The sequence below is a fragment of the Myiozetetes cayanensis genome, unplaced genomic scaffold, assembly GCF_022539395.1.
Source record: "Myiozetetes cayanensis isolate MyiCay16 unplaced genomic scaffold, myiCay2020 scf28, whole genome shotgun sequence".
NCBI classification, from domain to species: Eukaryota; Metazoa; Chordata; class Aves; order Passeriformes; family Tyrannidae; genus Myiozetetes; species Myiozetetes cayanensis.
This window is the reverse complement of record NW_026087499.1, coordinates 6,607,702-6,613,701: the sequence shown is the minus strand read 5'-3', so window position 1 is coordinate 6,613,701 and position 6,000 is coordinate 6,607,702.

Here is a 6,000-nt window from a genome sequence, read left to right as displayed (position 1 = left end):
CAAAAAAAATCCATCAGAGGGGGGGAAAAAAAAAGAAGTTTAAAGCCAGTGGGATCAAAACAGTAATCCCAGCAGGTGCTTCACCAACTGCAGGTCTGCAGGGAACTGGTGACCTTGACCCCAAGGCAAATCCCGTGTCACTTGTCCCAACCACTTCAGGGCTGCCAAGGGACGAGAAAGGGGTGAATGCTCTGCTCTTGTCTCCCCTGCACTGCCCTGACACCGAGCAGGACCAGGCCAAGCTCTGACCATCCCACACAGGAGCCTGTTGCTCAAGCCCAGGCTCCAAGTGCTTCCCTTCCCACTTTGCAGGGACACGTTTTAAAAGCCTTTTTCCAAAGAGCCCCCCCTTTCTCTTCCTTTCCTGAGGGGTATTGAAAAATCATTATCAACAGGGGGAAAAAAAACCAAAACTTCCTCTTTTCATTCTCTAAAATGAACACGAGCTCCTCTGAACGCTCATTGTGCTGCCTCGATTTTTCACACAGCCTGGAGTCTCTCGGTGACAAGGGGAGACGCAGCAGCGGTTGTGACCCAACTTTGCGGCTCATTGAGGAGCTCGTCAGAGAGCTGCTCCTCTCCCTGGAGGAGCCCAGGGCAGCAAATGAGGGGCTGCCCACGGCACGGAGCCCAGCAGCTCACCCCCCTCCCCGGGCTGAGGCAGAGGGAAGGGGGAGCACCCCCAGCCACAGCCCCGCAGAGCCCTCCGGGATGGTGTGGGAGGATTCTGGGAGAGGCATCCAGGCCGGGGAAGGGTCCTGGTTCTCCCATTCCCTGTCCTGTGCCACCGGATTTAAGCTGTTGCATCGAACTGGGAAGCAAAATCAAAAGCACTGAGGGTTTTCTTCTGTCAAATTCAAAATGTAACTTAGCAAAATACAAGAGCATCTGCTTTTAAAGGACACCGGGAGTCAGCATGAGGTCAAGTACCCCAAAAAATGCCATAGGACAGGAATGGACTCAAACCAAATCCCTGAAATCCTTGGGAGAGGAAGAGGAACCTGTTACCAGGTTATTCACACATCTTTATTACAGTGTCCCAGCTGAAAAGCAGCTGCATCCCAGTTCCATGGATAGCCAGCCTGAATTCCCTTTCCCCCAAACCCACCTGGGGGCAGCTGACCCCACTACCACCCCAAAGAGTCTGTTAAATACATGGGAAGATTCCCAAACCGCAAATGGAGGGGGCTGACAAGCCAGAGCCAGAAGGAAAAGCTCAAACAGTCTGGACAACAGGAAGTCTCCAAATCACACCAAACTTTTAGGGAAAAAAAAAGGATAAAATATCAGCTTAATTTTTTTTAACCCTCCCTTTTTTTTTCTCCCCAAGTTTTCCAGACTTTAGGAATTACCTGGAGCAAAAGAACAAGGTAAACCCTGAAGGAACTGCTTCACATGGGACCCTCAGCTCTAAACCCAACTCAGGCCTCTCAAACCTGCTCCAAAGATGCCAAGAACTCCGTGAAACCCAATTTCTCCCAAACATCTCCTCGTTCACCGCTGCAGAGCCCCCGCAGCTGGGAAGGCAGAGCCGCAGCCCGGACCTCCGGTGATGGGGCCGTGACGGCCCCAGGTCCTGCCCAGGAGGAGGAGGAGGAGGAGGATGGCGGGGAGGAAAAGGGCTGGAGGGATGGAGGAGGAAGGCAGGACACCGCTTCCCGAAACTTCCCGGCCGAAGCCACGGGGTGGCAGCAGGAATCTGCCGATGGAGAGACGGAGCGCGGGAGGAGCAGCCCCGCGATGCTTCTTCCCAAAAATCCCTGCATCACGAGGAGCCGAGGAGCACTTCGATTCCGGAAGGAGGTTCATAACCTTCAGAAAGAGTCAGGGGAAGGTCTCCACCCCCAGGGGAAACATCCCTGCACAGCCTTCCCTGCCCCAGCACGGCTAGGAGCTCTGGCGGGGTGAGGGGACACCAATGTCACAACCCCTTTCTCCCGCTGGTCTCCTTGCAGGAGGGCACGAGAGCAGCCAGGAGAGCAGCCAGGAGAGCAGCCAGGAGAGCAGCCAGGAGAGCAGCCAAGCCACCAGCCTGGCCTGCTCCCTGATGGCCCCGTGGGACAGGCTTTGCTCCAAGGTCCTGCTGTGTCCAGGTGCCATTGGGAGGACACTGGTGTGTCCCTAATTCCAAAGAGGGACATGAACTGGACATTGTCACGTGAGCAGCAAGAGGGTGGGAGCCTACAGCGGTGCCAGGGTCTGTAAAGGGGTGGCCTTGGGGGCAGGGGGACCCAGGAGGCTTCCAAACACTCCTCTGTCTCTCCAGGTCCACCCATCCCTCAGGTGCCTCCATGGCACAGGGCAAGGAGATCACAGAATCCCAGACTGGTTTGGGTTGGAAGGGACCTCAAAGCCCATCCAGTCCCACCTCTGCCATGGGCAGGGACACCTTCCACCAGCCCAGGTTGCTCCAAGCCCCGTCCAACCTGGCCTTGGACACTCCCAGGGCTGGGGCAGCCACAGCTTCTCTGGGCACCCTGTGCCAGGGCCTGCCCACCCTCACAGGGGAGAATTTCTCCTTAAGTTTCCCCTCTTTCAGTTTGAACCCATTCCCCTTGTCCTGTCACTCCAGCTCCTGAGGGACAGCCCCTCTCCAGCTCCCCTGTAGCCCCTCCAGACCCTGGAAGGTGCTTTGAGGTCTCCACACACCCTTTTCTTCTCCAGCTAAGCAGCCCCAATTGTCCCATCCTGTCCCCATGGGGGATGTGCTCCAGTCCCCTCAGCAACTCTGTGGCCTCCTCTGGACTTGCTCCAACAGTTCCATGTCCTTCTTCTGCTGGGGGGCACCAGAACTCTGCAAAGTATTCCAGGTGGGGTCTCAGGAGAGTGGAGCAGAGGGGCAGAATTCCCCCCACCCTGCCGTGTTTGCAGCCCAGGACACCCTGAGGGATGTGAGAAGGTGGTGATTGAACATCCAGGGGCTGCAAACCTGCACTGGGAGCTTTGATGGCTGACCTTGAAGGTGGTTGGGCTGGCACGAGAGACAGTGGGTTGAAGGCCCCAGTAAGTTCCACCCCAGGCCCCAGGATGGTTTATCCCACTGCCCCTGTTCCCAGGGATGTCAGGGGATGGGACCCTCAGCAGCCCAAAGTCCGGCTGAGAGAGGGGAGCTGCCAGTCCCCCAGCACGGGCCCTGCCTGCCCCCAGCCTGCTGCCCACCACAGATCCTGTTTGGGGCACAGGAGACACCTTTTAAAACACCAAGGCAACAGGACCTTTTTGGGGTGGAGAGATCTTTGTGAGCCACCTGAGCTCGATCATCCCCCCTGTCCGAAACACCCGGGATTTATCACCGAAACCAACTGTGGGGACAACGTGGGGCAAAGGCACTGAAGGCAATAAAAACTCCCATTCCCCTTCCCAAGGCATCCCCCTGAGGTTTTTATTGGCAATTTATCTTCCATCCCCCTCTCCCTGAACCCATTCTAACCATGTCTTTTGGCAAAACACCGCTGGAGGGGAAAGGGGCATCCCAGCAACTCCCAGGCTGGAACCAGCTCTATCCAGGGATATTTTTGGGATGACAATGTGATAAATGTTCATCCAGATTATTAACTTTATTTTGCTAGGTGTTGTTCTTTGACCCAGAAGGTCTTGTCCCATTCAGGAAAGCATCTTTCCAGGGGGGTGGGGTGAGTTGAGCCTGTGCCTCAGGGTGCTTTCCTGCACGGATTTCCAAGCCTGATCTCAGGAAGAAAAGTAGATGAAATGCTGGAACTAAGTCAGCTTCTGCCTGCAAAAGAGCCAAGACAACAGATAACAAAGCAATCCTGCTTTCTAGGTATAAAAACTTGGGGAAAAATGGATTTACAGGGAGCAGCTGACTATCCTGCTCTGCCTCCATGACCTTCTCCCAGCAGATCTCTTCTTCATGCCCTGCAGCCTCAAAATACCCAACTGCTCTCAGCAGGCTCCCTCCACTGTTGGTTAAAACTGCTTTAAGCTCAGCTTAAATCCTCTTGAGCTTCAGAGGACACCCTGGAGGCCCCCACAGCTGAGCAGGGATGGAAGCAAAGCACTGCTGGGCTGGCACAGGAGGGCTCTGGGCATGCCTGTCCATGAGAGGTCACCACATTTCAGGAGTCCACCAGAGAAATGGAAGGGTTTGGATTGGAAGGGACGTTAAAGGCTATCCAGTCTCACCCCCTGCCCTGGGCAGGGACACCTTCCACTAGCCCAGGTTGCTCCAAGCCCTATCCAACCTGGCCTTGGACACTTCCAGGGATGGGGTAGCCACAGCTTCTCTGGGCACCCTGTGCCAGGGTCTGCCCACCCTCCCAGCCAAGAATTCCTTCTCAATATCCAACCTAAATCCACACTTTCATCTTAAAGCCGTTCCCCCTTGTCCTATCACTGCATGCCCTCCTGAGGAGCTTTACATGGACAAGTTTTAGAAGGCTCAGCTCAAGGCTGTGCTGTGGTTTCAGCTCTGCCAGGCTTAACCAACAGCCAGGATAATGCAGGAGGGTGCTGGGTGCTTTCTGTGTTGGCACAGCCCAGCAAGGTCAGCCCCAAATCCCCCTGGGCTGTTATGCAGCTCTGGATCCCACCTCCTTCCTCCCTTTCATGGAGGGGTCATTACCAAGGCCTGACCCATCAGAGCCAATAAAGGTTCAAGTCTTTGCGGAGGGGAAAATAAAAAATCCTTGGCCAACCCGAGCCTTTTGGCTCCCCAGGAGCAGAGCAGGACCAAGCACAAGGCTGATTTTCATTCTGTCCAGATCCCAAGCCCTCCCCTCCTCCCGGGATTTCCACCCTTTGGAAGTTAATTCCCCAGCAACTTTATTTGAGAGCAATTTGCAGTTGCTGTCCTGTCGCTGCATGTGGGGCTCCTCTGCTATCTGGGGCTCTCCAGCCTGGGCTGATAGTTCTGCTGCTCCCCAGAAGAGCTGGAGTGATGTCAGGGAGCGGGACTATGGATTATGATAAGGGAGAGGGTGGTTTTATGTGCTGAGCAGGCTCTGTACCTCCCCTCCTCTCCCTGGCCCTGCACGGGTTATTTTCCGTGCTGCTCCATCTCCTATCAATGGGAAACAGTCACCACATTACAGCAAAATACCCCTCTTTTACAGATACTGCATCATCCAAGGTAATATAACCATGGACTTAAAAAATTGTCCAGGTAATGGCTTCAAAAAAATCCAAAAACCCCCCAAAAATGTGTCTTGACGACAGAGAGATTTTAGTTTTAATGGACAAAGAGGGGAAAAATCAGCAATTTTTTCCATTCCAGGAGAATAAATCCTTTTGGAGCCTTGTTAATTTGTTTTTCCTAACGCTGAGAAGCCAGTTGTGAAAGTTAAATCTGTGTTTTCAGGAGAGGGGTGGCCCCCATCCCTGCTTTCCATTACTCCGGGCATCCATCCAGCCCGAGGGACGGCGCTGGAGTCAATGGGTTACTTTGGATTGGGGCCAAAATAATTCAGATCAAAATCTTCTGCTGTGTTTGTGTGGAGGGGACCTGATCCTGCACCTCTGCTGTCCAGGGAGTCAGATATTGCCATCACCATCCCCTCTGTAACACGGGCACGACCCTTCTCCCAGGTAAAAGGTGTCCAATGGAGCCAGAACAGGCCACTCCTAAATTAAGAATATTAAAGCCCAACAATTAAATTACCTCCTTTCAACAGTTTAGCACCTATGCCAAATTTTAAAGCAAAACAACTGATTATGAAGGGGACTTCAGAGGGAAGAAGAAAACCTCTGCCCTCCTTACGAATGAAAATTCAGGAAATTGGAATTGACACTTGGGAACAAAACCACCTCCTGCTTTATTTACTGGCTTTGCAGGGGATTTTTGCCCCTGATTTGTGGTGCATTAATGACTGGATTGTCTTTCATCTCAGGTCCCTGAGCTGGTCTCAACTACAAGAAGTTACATTTAAAATTCAACACTAAATTAAAACAAGCCCCCCAAGCTGGGCACCAAGGGGGTCTTCTGAGCCAACACCGATACTTTGCTTCCTTAATGTCAAATATTGTATTGTGTTCCCTGTTTTG